Genomic DNA, 21,792 nt, shown 5'->3' with positions numbered 1-21,792 from the left:
GTGTGTGTGTGTGCGTGTGTGGTCACGAATAGGCTCCTATATGGTTGACTATTTTAAAAAACTGATTACATATAATGATAGATGTATTAAGACACAGGAATGGGTATGTTTGATCTGGCAGAACGGTGGTTCATTAAAATTGTGGGGTCTGCGTTCGCGCCTGGTCCACAAAGTATGGAAATAAAAAATTTAAAAATTAAAAAAAAAAAAGAAAAACGTTTACAAGTGTTTTTGATATAGATGTACATAAGAATACTTTGATAAGTATGTTTTAACTTAAATAGGGATGGTATAATAAAATTGTGGGGTCTGCGTTCGTGCCTGGCATCCATAGAATGGAAATAGGCACAAACTTTAATAAAGAATTTTCATATCTATATGCGTAAGTATACTTTGATAATTATGTCTCAGTTTGAAGAAATATGATATAATAAAATTATGGGGTGTTCGTTCACATCTGACCTCCATAGAATGGAGGTATGTCACAAAGTTTAACAAGGTTTTTTAATATAGATCCACAGAATATTGTAATAAGTGTTTCAGTGTGAACAGGTATGGTATAATAAATTATGGGGTTTATCAATTTTATTTTTACTTTCATCATATTTTGCTTTGGTTTTGATACCCTCAAATTTACAACTCTTCCTTTAAATAAATCAGAGTCCATTTTCTGTAGGCTGTTTTTGAACCCAGTCAACGACAGGTACTTTTGCTAGTGTATATATATATATATATATATATATATATATATATATATATATATATATATATATATATATATATATAGAGAGAGAGAGAGAGAGCGAGAGAGAGAGATACAAAGATGTGGAAAATGAATTTTCCTTTCAATTTATTTATTTAATTAAATTTATCATATTAAAAAATATAATATTTTCAATATTTGTTATTTCTCTAATAATTTTCTGAAAATAAACATTAAAAAAAAAAAAAAAAAAAAATCAGTTTCCGGATACCTTCAAGCCTGGCAAAAATTTACTTTCACTATGATTAATGTTTGTGCAAAATTTTGAAAAAATCCAAGGCGTGATTATTGAGAAAAGTACGAACAAACGAACAGACAAACGATTTTGGGGTAATTTTACCCCTGATGGCCCCTATAGGAGGTAATCACAGTTATCCCAGAAAATCTGTTCTGGCAATAATTTAATTTCACCATGACTAATGCTTGTGCAAAATTAAAAAAAAAAAAAAAAAAAAAAAATCAAATGCGTAGTTTTTGAAAAAAAGTGCAACAAATGAATGAATGAAGAGGAGTGAATTACTAAGTCCGATCCCTCCTTTGTCAGGGAACCAATAAAGTTCCAAACAACACGACTTCAAGAAATGGTTTGATTCGTTTGACACCTGAAGGTCTATCAGAATTTCAAAAAGAATGATCACGGATCTAATAGACACAGAATGTGTCTAATTATTATTTCTGATTCAATGAAATATGTCTGAAAGCACCAATTATTAAAGTAAAAATATGGTGCAAATGGTTTATGGTTAGAATAAATGTCATTGTTAGCCATGAGAAAATATTTGTCTTTTAGTTTTTAACATTAATAAAGTGAAGTAATTGTATTGTTTAATAGAAGGCACTTAAAGACAAACATTGAATAAATTGGCCACTCCCAGACCCAATAACTAAATAGCTTTGCACTTAAAAAGGGGTTTTCTCGCTAGAATGTCGGTTAAGTCAAAATAGTCCTGGAAATCTTTCCTTTTTCTTTCAAAAGTTGAAGAGAAATTTAGCAGCTTTTAGTGTTAAAGCTATTATACATACTTGACACAGGAAGCAATTACAGGATTGACCACTTATCAAATGAGAATATGGCAAAAAACAAAACAAAAAAAAACAAAAAAAACATAAAATAAGAAAAGAATATTCACATAGAAAAGGCAGAATTAATATTCATAATCGAATTTTCCTCATGTTTCAGCAGGTTTCAGATGAAAATTGATAAATTGTATTCAGATTCTGATCTCTCTTTTGAACCATTAGTCCAGCTCAATTCTTTAAACAAAGCTAAAAAAAAAAAAAAAATTGCATAGGACATTTACATTATTAATACAATATTAATATACAGATCGAATTCTGTTAAATATTCTAGATCAGGGCTTTCCAAAGTTTTTGAACAGGCGAGGAAGGGGGCATATTTTTTAGAGTTACGCAGACACACAAAATTTTTTTTTTTTTTTAATGACATGGACGTATTTTATGCTTTTTTTTGTGAAACTGATTCTCCCAAACCTCATTCTTTTAATCATTTTCTGAACAAAAAGAAACTCCACAGGTCGGATTAAAGATTTTGGTAGCCCAAAGACAGAAATTGCATCAATTTTAGATATCAGATAGTAACAATTGTATGACGGGGTGTTCCAAAAAGAATGCTTCCAATTTTTTTTTTTTTTTTAATTCGACTGAATGGATCAGAGGGAACCGCAAATCGCATTGTTATGACGAATGAACTTATGCATTCATGACCTGAAAGTTTAATCTCCCTGTTGCAGATATTGACAATGTGAGATTCTAAGCAAGCAACCCCCATCATGGACAGGTATTAGAAGCAGAGAAGATTCATTGAAATTAGTAGCGAGTATGTAGAAAAATAAATTCTGAAGCACAAACAGTTGCTTGTTTTAATGGTACCACTCCCATCTTTGTAGCTCTTCAACTTTTAAGGTTAAAAAAATATGAGGCTTTACTTTTGGAATGACCCTTGTATTACACTTTTGAGGTCCTTCAAAAGCAGCCAAAAGAGAAATTTAAATAAAAGTTACAAATTTAAGACTATTACCAAATCTGCTATTTGTATTATTCAGACAATTGTTCTCAATTCTTACTTCAAAAAAATTCCGAAACACAAAATCTGCTATGTAATAAATTTCTAGATTAGAATGAACACCATTTCTGAATTTTTGAGATGTGGATTGGTTATTCATATTATTTGGATTCTTCAGACTACTGTTCAGTGTCATTTTTACAACATTTCAGTCAATAAAATAGGTTTAAGGCTTAAATAAAGGGTTCTGTTTGAAATTCTGTCCAGATTCCTGAGTTTGATAGAAACATTACCGAGTTCAACAAGATACACATGAAGTAGGTCACAGGTTACATCGATTGAAACGCTGTGAAAATGACACTAAAGATGAGAGCAGTAATCCAAAGACTCCAAATAATGCGAATAGAATGAACAAGAAATCATGTCTGCTGCCATTTTGATTCTGATATGGCTTGATGGATCAAGTTTATTTGTACAGACTGATCGATTCACAATAATGATAAAAGTTGTCTGATGCTTTTCTGTTCATTGGTTGATAAGTGCAATTGACCCAGGACAATTTTTTTTCTTTGGTTGATAAGCACTATTGACCCAGGACAATTTTTTTTCTTCTAATAATTGAAACATATCTTTCCACTAATTGCATGCTTTATAATCTAAAGTAAATATCAAAAATGTGTGTTTGAGGTTCCCTACATGGTGTTCAGATTTGTTTGAAATTATAATTTCCACCATCAGCAGTGAATATAATTGAATTGTCTGCAAAATATTTTGCACATAATCAATACAACAAAATAGCAATGGGCTAATACTTTTTCTGAAAAGTCTGACTTGCTGGCTTGCCTTTTGAAATGCAAGTTTCTCACTCCAGCCACGTACAATATAAATTCATTGACTTGATATTCTTTATTTTGCCAACAATTACGTCTTTAATGAGTATGTGAGTTTTTTGTTTGTTTTTCTTTCTGAGAGCATTTGCAATATTTGTTTTGAGTTAGGACATTTGTAATATAAACAAGTAAAGCATGCATGGTCCTCCGTAAGTGCACGGTGAACAAGGCATAAAAAAATTACTAAGTTTAGCATTTGCCCCCCCCCCATTTAGCCCCAAAGTCCCCAGAGGACGTCAAATCCTGGTGAAAATGAACAAACGGTGCACTTTTAGGCCTTAACATATGTAAATTTGAGTTCTGCACCATGCAAAAAAAGAAATGACTAAGACCATCATTTATCCCCCCCCCCATTTTTCCCCAAAAGTTCCCAAAGCCTTAACATATTTAAATTTGAGTTCGGCACCATGCAAAACTGCTAAATAGACATACACAGAAAATTTTGAACAAATATGGTAAAACAGTCCCAAAAATGGAGTGTTTTTATTAGCCCTAAAAGAGCCCTTGGGGCACACCCAAGAGTTACCACAAAGTATAGACAAACAAAATTATATAGAAATCAGTTAGTTACAACTTTTCAGAAAGTTTTATAAAAATCCAAGCCATCAATTTTTTTTTTAATAAGCAGAAAAGTGTCAAGTTTAGCAATTTTAACCTGAAACCAGAGTTTTCCCGGAAAATCCGTTCTGTTACTTTTTTTTTTTTTACTCATATCATGTTTAATGTTTGTGCAAAACTTTTTTAAATTCCAAGGCGTAGTTATTGAGAAAAGTGCAGACAGACGAACAGATGAATGGACAAAGGTAAATTTACAGGTCCACCCTCCTTTTGTCGGGGGACCAAAACAATCTCCATTAGTAATTCAAGCTTGGTTCATCTCATTAACTTTCCCCAATCCTTTCATAAGGTCCTTCATCTCTAAACTGACAATCATTTCATCTTATTAATCTTGATCTTTGAGCAATCTTTGGCCTTTGTAAGGTGATCTTTTAGTTTGGTTTAGCTGTTTTGTTTTACAGCATACCAACCCTTTTCAGGTTATTTCATGCCGAATCCAGTAATTTTGAGAAAAAAAAAAAAAAAAAAAAAAAGTTTTGTGAATCAAGTTCTTTATATCTTCAAGTATTTATCCATGGTGTTCAGCTTTCCTCAGGTGTATGGTCCATTCATTGTACATAAAAGAAGGCTGGAAAACATGTCGGCCAAAATATAATATAAATAGCAACGTTGATGATGGCAAGTAAAAAAAAAATGTACATAATAACATCCAAAATTTAGACGGAAACTTGTTTTCTAATTAGAAATTTCCAAAAAGAGGAAATACAAAAACGGATTTTGTAAATATCTCCAAATGGTGAATGCAGCATCTTCCAAAATAAGTTTCACACTATTTTACTGGATTAGAAACAAATTAAGAATGGCTTTCTAAATAGAAAGCCATTCTTAACATGGAGAAGAAGAAGCGCATTTTGAATTAATCATTGGCGAATCAGAAGCATAGGCGACTAAATGTGGCTGTACCTGTGTCAGGTGAAAATCTAGCCTCGATGTGAAAATGTTCTGATTACCAAACCGGACTTTCTGTTTTATTTTAAATAAACAAGCAAATTGACAGGAAAGAAAATATGTGAAACTTTTGAACACGCTTTTATTTTTTATTTTTATACATTTCACATATTTATTTTAAACTAAAACAGGAAGTCCGATTTAATAATCAGAACATTTTCACATGGAGGATAGATTTTCACATGACGCCGATATGATCGCACTTTAAGTTGCTTATGCTTCTAAATCGCCTAATCATCTTCGTCGTCTTTTGCTTCGGCGGCTTCCAATAAGTTACATAAGCAACCGAAATATGCTGATGCAAAGTTGCTGAAGATCGAGTCGTAAACCCGAAAAGCACTGACTTTCTTTTGAAATTTCAGTTGAGCGTTTGGCCTGTAGATTCCACAACCTTGTTATAAATATCAGGAATTAACGATGATTGGTAATTTCAAGGTTAGAAGATAAAGAAAGTTCTAACGTTTTAGTATACTATGTACAATGTTCTTGAGAGGCTTCCATTTTGAAGGGGGTGTGGGTGAGAGTCAGCTTTATATAATTTGATCATGGATATCCTTACCTTTATACATCTTCACTAAACTGAGCTTCAATCTATGGTCCCCCCTCGCCAAACTTTCACAAGAAACACTAGACTAGCTGAAAACATTATCAATACTTTTCCCCACTCTTTATCTGTGCCTAAACCTAAACATAGATTCCATGATCAAAGCTTCTTTCTTAGAACTGCACGCCTGTGGAATTGTCTTCCGTTTTCCTGCTTTCCAGCTGTCTATAATATGGTTGTCTTCAAGTCCAACGTGAACAAGTTTCTTATGAGCCGTTCCACTTAAGTTAACAAATTTACTGAACTTCCATTACTATTGATTACTATATTGTCCTTTTGACTACTCTACACTCTTTAACTCTTATCCTTGAGTGGCCGATTGGCCTTGATAAGTGGTGACACCTATGTAAAAAAAAAAACAAAAACAAAAAAAAAACAATCTATTGAGTGCGAAGGGGGGGTATTTCACCAACTTCAAAAGAACAGATGTCGCAAAATGTTTCTTTGTGAAACTCATTAACTTGCACAAATATTGACATGAATGTAATTTTATCAAAACAATAAAATAATGTTTATAGAACCTCCCCACTGCTCAGTCATTACAAAATGTATATATACTGAAATAAACTGGTCAAACACTAGAAATTATTTTTCTAGTTTTTGTGTGTTGAACAGAATCAAAATTTACTGTTATTTTTTTTTGCTTTTGTTTTTGTTATATTTATAGAGAAAATAAGGAGAGTAGAGAGTGAGCGTTGCATTTACTTTCGGCAGCTTCATAACTTGCTCCACTTATTGTCTTCACATTTCATGGTAGATGTTTCTGACAAAGGAGGAAGAATTGCTGTTTTCTGAATTGGAATCTATCCAGATAACATTTATCATTGGCTAGTTTTTGATTTTCAAGTATTTTTTTTTTAGCTTCTGACATTAAATGGCTTCATGCCTTGTCTAGAGCGATTTCCATATTAAAAAAAAAAATAGTTGGTCACAAAAAGTTTTCCACTTATGTAACATTCATAAACATTAAGTACGAAGCCCAGGAGTCTTTAATTTAAAAAAAAACTTTCTCTTAAACTATACCGTTTTTTGTTTTTTTATTTTTAAAGTTTTTTAACATTGACATTATTAACTGAATCAAATTTTGTTAATTGCAATCTATTCATAAAATTAGATTCCAAAACAAGTTTAATACCTGAGAATTTGCTTTAAATTTTAAAAGCTAAGGATGATTTTCTATGCAATAGTTTAAATGCTTCTAGATTCCTTTCAAACTTCAAAAAGGTAATTTTATTTTTAATTTGCAACTATTAAAAGAATAAAATTGATAACTTGTTTAGAATAAACCAAAAGATTGCTATGAAAAAAGAAAAAATTTTCGGTACTTGTGCAGATGGTGCTGAAATATTCTCGGTACTTGTTACAGATGGCGCTGAAATAACATTAAGAAAGCCATTCTTATCAGGAGATGGAACGCTTTAACTATTCCATAATTTCACCAAACAATTTAAAAAACAAAAGATACTTTAAAAATTGAATTTAATTTTAAAATTCTATCCAAGCACCAGAATTGCAAAGAAGTAACAAATAAGACATTCTGATAAAAAAAAAAGTGTGTGTGTGTGTGTGTGTGTGAGCGTGCGCACGCGCGTTACGTAAAGGGAGAAATTGTTGCATTTCATAGAAATAAAGCCAACAGAGCCTTTATGAATAGAAGCAAGGAGAGAGATCAACACATGAATCCATCTATATAATTATAAAACTCAAATGATCTTGTAACGATGTATGTAACCCAATTTCTGGTTTACGGCATTCGGTTGCGCATGCGCGCATGACCTGCACACTGAAGTATTAACGTTATTATATCGAAATTATTATTTAACATGGGAAGAGTGGGGTTTAAAATAACTTAAACGTAATACAGAAATGAACGATGTAAAAAAAAAAAAAAAAAAAAAAAAAAAAAAGCAGATATATCAAAATTTGAATTTAACTATAAGTATTATGGTATCTGTTCAGTGCACATTTACCTATAAGTATGGCCAACCACTTATAATTCAGTAACTGTAAAAAAATTTTTTCCAAAAATAATCAATAATAAACAGAACGACTCATAGAAATCTATCTATATTCTTTTTTCATTTTAATATACTTTCATAGAAATATTTCTGTTATGTCAAAAAAAACCCCCCCAAAAAACTATTTTCTTTACATCACAAGTGTCACGCTCATACATGAATTCCATAGCTAATATAACATACTGACCCAACGGGTCACGGGTAGTCTAGTAAAATATATAGATTAACTGAATATATCAACACAGCCAGCCAGAATGGTTGGATTGTGATGCCTTTGTTCGTCTCTATCATCGGTTGTCATTCATTAAAAAGGCAGGCGTTAACAATCTGCAGCTTTCTTTTAACAGAAAGATTGTTAATACAATAACCTTAAGCAATCCAGGCTAATGATTAGCTAATATAAAACGAATGAGATAATCAGAATTATGTGAAGTTTTTCTCAGAATGAAGAATATCAGAAAACTAGTGTGGAAATGGAGGACAAAAGTAATAGCAAAACTCACGAGATTAATTTTTATTTTTTCTTTTGCTACTGGAATTAGTTTGTCAATCCAATACATGAAGGTAAACTTATATTTAAGAGATTTTTTTTTTTTTTTTTAAATTATTTTGGAGATGAGTAAATTTTTTTTTTTCTTTTTATTTAATTATTTGGACTATTATCATCATCTTCATAGTTGTTGATTTCTACGACGTTTCGGCCAATTATTCCTCTGACCTTCGTCAGGTAAACTGCAATTACTATGGGTGTAGTTGGAGGATTCGACATTCCTATCCCATTGCGTTTTACCTGACGAAGACAAGAGGAATAATTGGCCGAAACGTCGTAGAAATCAACAACTATGAAGATGAATATAATAATCCAAATAATTAAATAAAAAAAAGAGATTTTTTTTTTTTTAAAAATAAATGTTTCATTATAAACTACCGGGATCTGTGGAAATACCACTGATTCCATTCCATTCATATGCAATATATTGCTGCTGGACGTTCAGTGTGGTGAGTGGAGACCCTGCGATATTATTGTAGCCCTTTTGTTAAAACTGTAAAAATATTTATCTAAGTAATCTGATTAATGTAATGTCAGAATATATTTGGTTATTACGGTTTATCTCCAATATACTTATAGGAGTGTGTGACATATTTCCATTGTATTGACACCCAGCACAAACAGAAACCCCACAATATCATTAGACCATCTTTAGACAGATACTACCTCTGGATCCTAGCCAGAAGAAAAGAAGGTATATTTTAGTTTCATGTATGGCCCCAATACGACATTCATTATTTTTATCTATTTTTTTTTTTTTACATTGCATCTTCAGTGATCGGGAGATCCTTTTTATTAAAAAGAAGACAGAAGGTGATAACATACTACAAACATTAAATTAGTGTCTCTATATACTAATTTAATGTTCGTAGTTTAACTTTTTAATAAATAGGATCTTCTGATCAAATAATTTATAATCTGGAGACTGTGACACACCTATGTACGTAAGTCAAATGAACTACAACATTAATATATAGATACTGCCCTTAACTCGGATAATACACAATTGTTATTTTAATTCAAAACACACACACACACACACATATATATTATATATTCAAAATGGTAAGATAAACACAAATATGAATATTTATAGTTTAATCTTATCCTGAAAAAAATGCTCAGTATTTCAAGATAGAGCATAAATTAGGGAATTTATGCAAATTAACATTTATAAAAGTTATTGTTCAAAAACAAAGAATACAAGGTATAAAAAATTATTTTCTTATTCTATGGAGTATTTTGTAACTTGTATTCCTTGTTTTTGAACAATAAAATCTGAAAATGGTAATTTGCATAATTTTATCCCCCCCCCTCCCACTCACGGATATATAAGAGATGCGAGTGGTCAATGGCAAAAAATCTGAAATCGAGATGAATTTTCCAATCTGGAGGTCCATGCCCTCCTCCCCTCTAAACTTTCAAGCGAGAAATAAATAAAATCAAAACAGAAATTATACTTTATATATAAAAAATTCAAACGGAAAGTCAACTTTTTCTAAATGAAAAGCAACACGATACCAAAAAAGTAGAGATTTCACATCCTGCATATATATAACATTTCAACTTTCGGTCACTGAATGCCCTGTGACTGTTTATTATATATGCCTGCTTACTTGGCATTTACAGACATTTTATTTCTCTCAATTATTGTGTTAGTTGTTATTAGCCTTGTGGTAGAATGCTACCCTACAAAATCAAAGGTGAGTTTGTGACTGGGTTTGAATTTACTGACCACGAGTAATTATCACTTCCTATATTGATGCGTGCATTGTAGGAATAAAAATAATTGCTAATATTTATTTTTAAAATATAGTGTATATATATATATATATATATATATATATATATATATATATATATATATATATATATATATAAATAATTTATTTCATTTTCACGTTCAATATATATTATTACCCCAGTTTATATTTTTACAGGAACGCACAAGTATCCCTATATTTTTACTTTCATATTGGAAAGAAATACTTTACTTAGTATAAAATCTTTTTTAGTATCTCATAACGAGAAGTTAATAAAAAACTGATTAACTTTAGTACTTATTTCCTAGATCAAGTGCAATGCGTTCGTCATAAAATAAACGGCCAGCAATGGTCTGCTATCGTTGAGTTTAAAAATCTACCTTGAACATTTTCTAGCTGACACCACAACTGTCATAAAAAGCCAAGACAGAAATATCAATTTCAAGAGACAAGTTTTTCTTCTATCAAAACTTGAGCATGAATTAAATAGAGACAATCCTTTAAAACAAACATGTCACTTAAAAGCTATCTTGAAAGTGAATGTTTGGTTACAAAACGACAACATTAGAACTAGAGAGAATCGCAATAACTATACAAATAGAAAACGGTGAACATAAGTTTTGATTCTTTTAGAAGATAATGATAAACTTCATAGATTTTTTACTGTTAATTTTAAATTTTGATACATAACAGATCTTGCTTGACCATTTGACCGAGAGCAAAATGCGATGTCTGTTCTGAGGCTGCACTTCATCTTTTTTTTTTTTGTCCTCACTCAGTAAGAGAGAGATCGTTCTAGACCGAGGCACCCCACCCACAATCCAGAGTGCCATTTTGGGGTAGCTGCATTTTCGCCTACATTTAAAATTGACATTGTATCCAACTTTGCCCTCTTGGGGAGGAAAATAATTAGGAACAGACCATTACTTTGCCCATTGTTTTTTTTTTTTTTTACTAAAAGAAAAGTTTACTATCTGTTCTGATATTACACTTCATCTTTTTTATATACAGTAAAAGAGAAATCCTTCTAGACGGATGAAATTTAAATTTTTGTTCCAATCCAGAGACCACCTTTTTAGGGGAGGTAAATTTTCCCCACATTAAAAACCGACGTTTTGTCTAAATGCACCTGCGAGGAGGCAAGTAAAAAAGGCAAGTAAATGGACTCTTACAAGGAAAATAGAATATTTTCTTGCTTTCACTGAACTAAAATGATTACCATAGATGAGGTAAGTGAAATTTAAAACCAACAGCTAATATACAGGATAGGTAATTGAGCAGTTGCAACAAAGACGGTAAAAGTTGAGTGCTCAGTTAGTGAGGTTCCGTTTGCAAACATGGACCATGAAAAAAAAAAAAAATTGGTAAGATGCTGTATGTAAGTGTTAATTATTTTTAATTAATTGGAAAAATCAGAACTTTTGAGGGTATCAGAATCAGGAAAATTTATGCCAATTTTTTTATGCCAAAAACCATTCTTTTGTCTTTTTTTATTTTATTTTAAACAACATTTTCCACTGTTAGTAGTAATGTTAAATAAATATTTATTCATATTAAACAACCAGTAAAACTAAAAATCTATAGTGTTTTTACGTTTGAGAAAATATCTGCACATTAAACATTTTTTTATGGTCATCAGGACAAAATAACTTTAAGGTTAAATATCAAGAGATTTCTAAAGAATTGGAATCTGTAATCATATTCGAATTAGGAAAAACATGGGAATCGTCCCATCACTTTATATATATATATATATATATATATATATATAGCATAATCACCTTGACACAGCGATTCCATTCAGATCACCAATGTTAAGCAACATTGAGCCGGCTCAGTACTAAAATTGGTTATTATTTGGGAATTCCATGTATGTGCTGTCCACTTATCTCAGCATTGTTTCCAGTCAGTTTTGGGACTCTCCTTGACACTGTACCCAAGCAGTGCCAATTCAGGAAAGGTGTGGTTGGAGATTGCATAAACTTTGCCTCACAATTACATGCACAGCGCTACCCTTACAGGAGTGTCCATTGTCTTTGGAAACTGAACAGAGGCATCGAGATATATATATATATATATATATATATATATATATATATATATATGTTTTCCTGCATTACAGTAAAGAGTATAAAAAGAGAAACATAGCCAGAACAAAAGAATATAAGCAAAAGTTAATGTTCGAATAACTAGAAGAAATTAAAACATTTTCTCTATCCCCACCTCAACCCGTTAAAATTTTTTTTTATCAAGTATTGAGCTGAACAAATCATGGCTGAACAAAATGATCTCATAATAATGAGAAACACTTGAAACGGGTTCAAAGTGGTGACAGACCCCAAAATACTTTAAAGCAATCAAAAAACTTGTTGCTATGGTAAAAAGTGTGTGAAAATACAGATGACAGAAGTCATTAGTCGAGAAAATTTTGCATTTTGTGAAAGAAAGGACTTTTCTGTTTATTAGTTATACTTAAAACTGTGTTAGAATTAGAGGTAAACCAAATCAAGGAAACCCGCTCCCCTCTAAAAATAAGTAAATATAAACAAAAACGATTACTATTTCGCAAAAAGAGGAGAACTTTTCATACCCAGGTCATCAATCCATATGAATTGATGACCTGGGTATGATAAGTTCAAACCCTACTGGTTCCATAGCACCACTTTCCTTATAAATGTTGGCAACCGTCATGTGGTCACTCCTGTAACTATCTGATTCTCAAAATAATTAACATAACTATCAGCAACAGAATCAAGCTTGTTAAATATTGTACAATCCTGATTCATACAAATGAAGGAGCTCACTCGTAAAATATGCTTAAATATATTTTATGTAAATTTTGTATTATTACAGAGCCAATCTCTATTGAATATGATCTTGTACTTAATATATAGTACTGATTTAAAAAAAAAAAAATGATTTGGGTGCCATCGACTAGAATCAAAACCAAAACATTTAGCACTCCAGCCGCATACCCTACTGTTTAAACTATCAACAGATAGATAACAAATATTTTAAATTAAACCACTTCAAGCTATGAATGAATTTGCGCATGTGCAAAACTAATAGAAATCAGCAAGTTGAAATGAAAATTTTGTATTTCAACTTGCCGACATGCATGTGTTATTCATCCAAACAAAGATTTTACTCGTTATAAACCATCCTTGGTGTATGATAACTATTTCCTGTTAATTTCAGTGTTATGTAACCAGTAGTTTAAGAGTTTATTAGTTAACTATTTTCAGACACACACACACACATATATATTGATTTATTTATAATATTTATTATTTCCTATATTATTATTTATATTTATTGTATTATCATTAATTCATTTTATATTATTTACCATTGCTTTAGTATATTTTTATTATATCATTTACTATTTTCTATATTTTTTATTTATTATGGTTTTATTTTTGTGAAATTAAACCTGCATTAGAAAGTTTTAAAAATCACAATTTGTTGAAATTTTGTGAATCTATTAATTTTTGGATCTTTAATATTGACTTAAATCATGAAAATCAAAAGATTAAATATTGGAGGAAGAATCATTCTTGATTGGAGGCTTATTTAAATTTAAAAATAAATAATTTAGATGTGGCAGAAATATCCTGGAAATAATTGAACTCATTTCAACGTTGGATTGCCCAGGCTGTATGATATCCTTTATCTATACATTTTAAATACTTTTTAAATAACTTTTTCAATATATGTGCTGATGAGTAAAATATGTTTATTTATAACTATAATTTTGCTAGTTGCATTTCATTTTCTCTGATGATATATGCCATTATTGAAAATCCATGGATTAAGGAAATAAATTATTTCCATACATTCCTTGTTTCAAACAATAAATTCTTAACTTGAATATATTTTTATGTATATTTTAATCTACAGAATTTAACTTTAATCATTACACTTATATTTTGCTCTATTTTTATATATTGAACTTTACCGTTTTGACTATGATCGTCTTAAAAATATTATTTTACCGTAATATTTAATAAGACAATAATTCATTTGATTATAAAATATGACACCAACTTCAGTGAAGCACATTAGATTGATAAACAAATGGAGCCAACTTATATTTGCCATTCCAACTTTTCTGATCCGCAAACCAATATTTTTGTTCCGCTCACCTAACCTTTATTTTTCATTTAATGGCAGAATATAACCACATTTGCATTTATTATCACAGTGGTTAGCAAAAAAAAAAAAAAAAAAAAAAAAAATCTGGTAAGTATATTATCTTGTTTCCTAAATTATTCTCTATTTATAATTCACATCGTGTTATTATATTATGTTTTCCTGTGAAGGATCCTGCACTGAACAGATGGTGTGCTTATTTATCTTGGAGATTAATGTCAATGAAGCATTGGTCATGTTGGAGTAGGTGAAAGTGGGTGACAAGAAGGGCATTATGACTACTGAATCTATCATTCCGGATTGAGTTCGTTTAGGTAAAACCTATTTTTATTCAAAAACGTTTATCTATGTATACTCCCTCACCTACAAGAAAGAAAAAAATTCATATTCCATCATGATACAAAACTAAGCTTATATATATATATATATCCAAAAATATAACCTTAATTTGTTCAAATACCAGCACATAAATGTTATGCAGTTTTGAGGTTTAATCTTATTTTATCAACTGAATAATTCATTGTTTAGTTTAACGACCTATAAACATTTTTCGGATTATTTAATACCAAATCTGGTCATTTTTTTTTTGGGGGGGGGGGACTTTATTCTTCAAGTTCTATTTACATGCAATAGTTTTATAGATTAAAATTAGTTAACAATTTGGCTTAATTTAATGATTAAACATGTGTTGTGAAAAGACTATTAGAAAAACAAGCCGAGCATGCAGTGTCCCCCTCCACAAGTGAAAAATTTACTTTCACCATGACTAATTGGTTATCGCGAAAACTGTAAAGAAACGAATGGACGAACGATTTTGAGCCAATTTTACCCCTATAATGGCCCTGAGGAGGGGGGGGGTACAGTTATCCCGGAAAATCCGTTCTGGCAAAAATTTACTTTCATCATGACTAATGTTTGTGCAAAATTAAAAAAAAAAAATCCAAGCACGGTTATTGAGAAAAGTGTGAACAAACGAATGGGAGTGAATTACTAGATCCAATCGCTCCTTTGTCGGAGGGGGGGGGGGCGACAAAAAATGGCTTTCAGATAGATACAGTTAGTCTTTGTGTGCATTATATATATGTGAGTGTGTGAGGATTAAAGTTAAATTCTCTAGATTAAAATATACATAAAAATATATTCAAGTTAAGAATATATTGTTTGAAACCAGAGATATATGGAAAAGACTTATATTTGTTTCCTTAATCCATGAATTTTCAATAATGGCTCCTATCATCAGAGGAAATGAAATGCAATTCGCAAAATGATCAGTTATGAATAAACGGATTATTCTATTTCCCCAATTCTCCCCTTGGATTATAATTCGTCCGACCTAGCAGAAATATCCTGGAAATAATTGAACTCATTTCAACGTTGGATTCCCAGGCTGTATGATATCCTTTATATATACATTTTAAATACTTTTTAAATAACTTTTTCAATATATGTGCTGATGAGTAAAATATCTTTATTCATAACTGATTATTTTGTTAATTGCATTTCATTTTCTCTGATGATATGTGCCATTATTGAAAATCCATGGATTAAGGAAATAAATTCTTTCCATACATTCCTTGTTTCAAACAATAAATTCTTAACTTGAATATATTTTTATGTATATTTAAATCTACAGAATTTAACTTGATTAAAGTTAAATTACACTTATATTTTGCTCTATTTTTATATATTGAACTTTACCATTTTGACTACGATCGTCTTAAAAATATTATTTTACTGTAATATTTAATAAGACAATAATTCATTTGATTATCTAATCTGTGATTTAACTCATATATACTAGCAGGGAGACTTGGCGTTGCCCGGGATTGAATGATGATCAACGAATATTTCACACTCCTATATTTTTATTGTCATCAAAATCCGTGAAATCACCAAAGAGGAAGCTTCCATGCAATAACTTAGTCAGAAATATATGTTATTTTACATTGCACTCGAGAGAATCTACTGTTTCTTTTATAAAATTATTTTATATATACTTCTTTCCAGTTAACGAAAAAGATTAAAAAAAAAAAAAACATTAAGAAATTTACGTGTGGAGTTTGAACCTAAAGACCACGTAATGCAAAAAATGCTATCAACTTACCTACAGTAGAATTTTCACGGCCCGTTGTTCTATCACTGTTGCTAAGCGATTACATGGAAAAAATGGTTTTATTGAGGATAGATAAATTAAAATAACAGCTTATAATTATCGGGGGTATTCTGAGACAAAAGTTAACTAAGATCACTCACAGACTTATACACTGAAGTTCTGTAAATTTTACAGAAAATCTGTTCAGCCGTTTCGGAATCTATAAGAAACAAACTCACACACACCAAAGTTGCATTTATATAATTGTAGAGATACATTAAAATTATTCATGAGGATAAACCAGTGTTTCAACATTGTCTCAAGATTATAATGTGAAAAGACGTGTTAATGTCGAAAATCTGGTTGACTCAACAGACTATTTCTAATGTTTATATAATTTTATTTATAAAACGTTCTTTGTATTGAGTATTTAAAAAAAAAAAAAAAAAAATATTTGTTCCAAGTTCACGTTAACAATATATTTGAACTTTTATACTTTTAATACTACTACTACTACTACTACAAATGAATATAGCCACTCAACAACATAAATACAAAAATATATCTTCAACTAAACTTAGACAAGTTGTCAACAAAATTATACAAAAAACGCAAGCATAACAGTGATCAATGTTTTAGAAAACTGATGAAATTAGAATCACCAGTTATTAATGTCGATTTTTGTTAATTTTAACGATAATTAAATGTGATATAGAGCATTTCCTCCTAGGAGATCGGAGAAATAGAAGGAACTATGGTCAGGTGCAGATACTGTTATGCTACAAAGCCCCAGTTGAAATTACGTGCTGTTTTTATCGCTTTATGTTGGTTTTTCTTAATTTTAACGATAATTAAATTTGGTATAGAGTGTTTCCTGCTAGGAGATCGAAGAAATAGTTTTCCCTTAGATCCGAACAATCCTTGATCTCCTAGGAGGAAACACTATACACTAAAATTAACAAAAATCGACATAACTTTAAAAACGATAAAAACAGCATGTAATTTCAATTGGGCTTCGTAACGTAACGGTATCCACACATGACCATAGTTAGCGGTTCAAGCCCTAGTACAGTCAGCTATTAACATCATATTCAAATTAGCCATAACATCATGCCCATACTTAATAACTAATTTTATAAAAACATTACGAGTTATCTATATATTAATGCGATAGTGTGTGTTATTTTCTGTGTCATCCGGGTCATTTAATTGTTATGTACTTCTATTTCTTGTCATGAATAATTTTACCAAGAATTCTTCATAAGTTTTGGTTTTGATTATGACTGAAGGAACTCAAGTTATATATAAAACATTTTTTTCATAAGTTTTTATTTTGAATGCACCCAAGTCATATGGATAGATATATATATATATATATATATATATATATATATATATATATATATATTTTTTTTTTTAAATCGCAACTTTATAATATATAAAAATCGATAGAACATTGACTCTATAATAATATATACAAAATCTGCAAGAATTAAAATATCATATTTAAGTGTACTTTACGACCTGGCTTTGCTAGGCATTTGTGCTAGCTTAGATAAATACTTTTTCAGTTTTAACAAAAAAGCTACAATAATATCAGAGCATCTCCATTTACATTGAACATCTACATAATGCCAACATCAATATATTACATATGAATAAGTCCCCTGTGGAATTTCCATAGGTCCAACTAGTTGATATTATTAAGATAGAATTCATTGAAAATGGCTAGAGAAATAGCAGCAACAGAGAACGTTAAATTGGTTTGGTTTACAGCATAGCCGCCATTTTAGGATAAATTAATATGGAAGCAGAATTTATATTAAATTGCTGTTTTACTCCAGATTCCCCGCTTTTCTAATTATATTATTGTGCAAGTTGAAAGTAATGAGATTTGAAACTTGGATTGCCAATTCCATAGATCATGTCAGTATTGATTATGAATCTTGGATCCCCTTCTCTATCAATATCAAGGACCGAAAACAGCTCACAAATCAATTATTTACAGTTTATATCCGGAAAAAAAAAAGTTAAAACATAAAAAAAAAAGATGGTTTTGCTGCAAGAGTGTGAAACCTGATGAGTCAACACACCTTCCTTCCAACAAGAACCGCTTCAGATGTTTGTGAATGGATGCCTTTCCAACATCAAATGGAGGAGACGCAAACATCACAAATATCTATGTGAATGAGAAAATCAGCATATTCTATTGAAAACCCGACCAGGGGGTGTAAGTTGGACTGGCTGGAAGCCCACAAAAACCTGTTTTCCCCATACCACAAGCCAGGTTCTCTACTGGATAGCCCAGAGAGAAAAAAAAAAAAAAAAAAAAAAGCAGAAACACAGCAGACGAAAAACAACATGGAGAAGGCCGACATAAGCTGAAAGTATCATAGCTAGGGATAACAAGGAAGATCAAAAATTTATTGATGTCCTTTGCTTTCAACAGGAGTTAAACGAATTAGATTAGACTAGGCTTTGCAGTCGAGGTGTATAAGGGTCCTCAAAATATTGCTATTCTGATATTTACATAAAATATTTGATTTCATATATTCGATATTGACGCTGTATAAAAAGTTCTTTCAACCTGATTACAGATGTGAGATGTACCTATTTACTGTGCCTCCCCACGGGACAGAGTTAGACACCAGGGTCGTTTTTTAACGTGGAGAAAAGGTACAAAAATAAAAATTGTCTCAGTCGTAAAGGATTTCTCCTCCACCGAAAGAGAACAAGAAATAGTGCAGCATCTGAAGAACAGATACTACACTTTGATCTTGTCCCGAAGGCCAGATGTAAGCAATAAATTTAGTTTGAGAAAAAAACAGTGGCGTTGGATGTCTTGTCACTCAAGAACATTATTTACCTCCTTGCCAGGTGGTTAGTTACAAGGCCTACAAAATGCTTGAGCTGCCTGTTGACATTCCCCAGTAGGGGCGCCTCAGTTGATTAGCAATGAACTCCTAAGAGAAAAGGTAAAGTCAGGAAGGGTGGATAACTGATTTGTATCATACTTTGATATAATACTAACAGGGGCGCCTAGCGTTGCCCGGTCGTAAAATGAACTTAAATATGATATTTTAATTCATGCAAATCACATATTTATTATTATAGAGACAACTCTCTATTGATAATTATATTAAACCTAATATATGGCAGTGAGATCAAAACTAAAAACTATGACTTGGGTGCCATTAGCTAGAATCGAAACCAAAATATACACCTCTTTATCCTTGATCCTTAGACTATGAGCTATGCCTATATGCATATAAATTCGCCTGTCATCCCTTTTTTAAAAGATGGAATCGCCTGATAATTGAAGACAAAATTCAAGCAAGTAAGCCCGGAGGGTCCACAGAGTTTTATAATTATTGTAAGTTATTCTATACAAGAAAACATTCAAGTTTAATTTTAGTATTTAAAAATTGTTTTACCTTTTTAGAAACTGATCATAAAAGACTTATGGGAAGATCTATGAAACACACCACACCTCTTGCATATTCTCCTGGTTTTCTCGTGCCGATAGCAGAGAGAACGTACCTTTTCTTTCTTTGTAGTGAAGTTGCTTATAGCATTACTACAACAACATGATTGAGTTTCACAAAAAGAAAAGAAAAAACACAACAGCAATGTTTGGTGCATTTTAGGCCAGGAAGCCAGTATCTTTAGACAGCCTAATCTAGTAGCACCAGTATGATGAAAAGAAATGTGACAAGATATGAAGTGCATGCTTCAAACCAAAAATGGACAGTTTTTTCTAGATACAATCTGATAGAATGCCGAATAGGTGATGATCCTATTTACTTGCCTCCCCACTGAGTTAGACATGAGGTTGGCTTTTAAGATGGGGAAAATCCAGCTCCCCAAAAAGAGGCTCTCTGGATTAGATTAAAATTGTCTCAGTCATGAAGGATTTCTCCTCTACTGATTGAGGACAAAAAAGGTGAAGTGTAGCATCAGAACAGATACTACACTGTGATCTTGGCTCGAAAGCCAATATTCAAGAATTCTGCATCATACACTTCAGTTCCAATCAGAATATTCGAAGATGCAATGGGTTGGTTGGTTGGTTGTTTCTGTTTTACGGCATATCAACCCTTTTCGGGTTATTTAATGCCGAATCCAAAGATTTTGAAGAAAAAATTTTTTAATAGAATATATTTGTTGTTTTTAACGTCGGTTTCTATTCAACCCATAGTTGGGACCCTAACAGGTACTACCACTCCGGGTCAGAGTGGACCTGGGAGCAATGGTAATTAAAGGATGGCTCCACACTCCCTAAAGCCCACAAGCTGGAGCCTCACCACTGGATATAGTTTAAGGTCATATCCAGAACGCCCATTGAGGGACTTTTACCCACTGCAGGAGGGCAGTCGGCGTATTCTAATGCCTCACCGACAGGGCCAGGATGCAATGGGAAATGTGCAAACCAAGAATTACACCTTTTTGTATTCCTTACTAATCAATGATCTCGACTGTTGAAGAAAGAACAAATGAAATAAAAAAGGAATAAAGCAACAATGGTTTACTGGCAAGAAGATCATTAAATAATTCCTCCAACCCATCCACATATCTAATATATATACGTACATATATACATATATAGATATAAGTTCTCTTGCAATATGCAAGCTTCCAGCCAAGCAGAACCTCTTCACCTATTTCTCTTTACAAATTTGATATTTATATGCTGTAAAGCAGAGGTGGGGGAGGGATTAAATTTTTATTTTTATGTATAAAAATAGCCCAACAGGCATTTATTCATGAAAATCAGGTTTTTATAGTCATCGATGGCCAAAATTACATTTTTGTTCTCCCTCAAACAAGGATTAGTTTTAATCATGGAATCACATATCCATGACGGGGATAACAATACTGCTTCTATGAAACTGCCTTTTCTTTGTTCTGAAATCAAACCTTCCCTGAGCATATACAAGTGCTCCGTCTTGTTGTGCTAAGTGTTGAGGGTAAAACCCTAGAATTTTGCAAGTATAAAAAGTAACTACGGCCACAAGAAGGATTGCATGCAAACCAGACAATTCTGATGCATAATGTATCTGAGGTTTGCGCAGAATAAGATAATGCATCACCCCATCCAAAGTCGAACCGTTCCTCAACAAAATATAAGAGAAGCGGTAATGTGGTAGCATCCAAACTACCTGGCTAAGAAGGCTGTGATTAAAATAAAGGAGTCAACATCAGGAGATGTCATTCTCTGGTCATCTCTCTCTCACTCTTTGGCAGAACCACAAATTGATAAAGTGAAAATGACAATATTACTTTTGCGCCATTCCGTTGTATATTGGGGCCAAATCATACCTTGACTTTGCACGTAACTGCTGAGTCCTGCTGTTCTGTGTTTGGGGTAACA

At 31.6% G+C, this 21,792-nt stretch overlaps 1 protein-coding gene across 4 annotated transcripts in view; it reads right to left on the bottom strand.

The window, feature by feature from the left end:
* The window catches only part of LOC145280217 (adenomatous polyposis coli protein-like), a 306,855-nt gene that overhangs the window by 241,266 nt on the left and 43,797 nt on the right, over window positions 1-21,792 (bottom strand). For 2 of the 4 annotated variants that reach the window (XM_080132002.1, XM_080132001.1), the window contains exon 2: window positions 1,894-2,029. The exons of the other annotated variants lie outside the window; for them this stretch is intronic. The gene's annotated coding sequence lies outside the window, so the exon portion shown is untranslated. The remainder of the gene's footprint in view (window positions 1-1,893; window positions 2,030-21,792) is intronic. 4 annotated transcript variants of the gene reach the window in all.

The sequence above is a fragment of the Euprymna scolopes genome, chromosome 7 (genome assembly GCF_053919585.1).
Source record: "Euprymna scolopes isolate OS-2025 chromosome 7, ASM5391958v1, whole genome shotgun sequence".
Taxonomy (NCBI): Eukaryota; Metazoa; Mollusca; class Cephalopoda; order Sepiida; family Sepiolidae; genus Euprymna; species Euprymna scolopes.
This window is presented reverse-complemented; position numbering and strand designations above follow the sequence as displayed.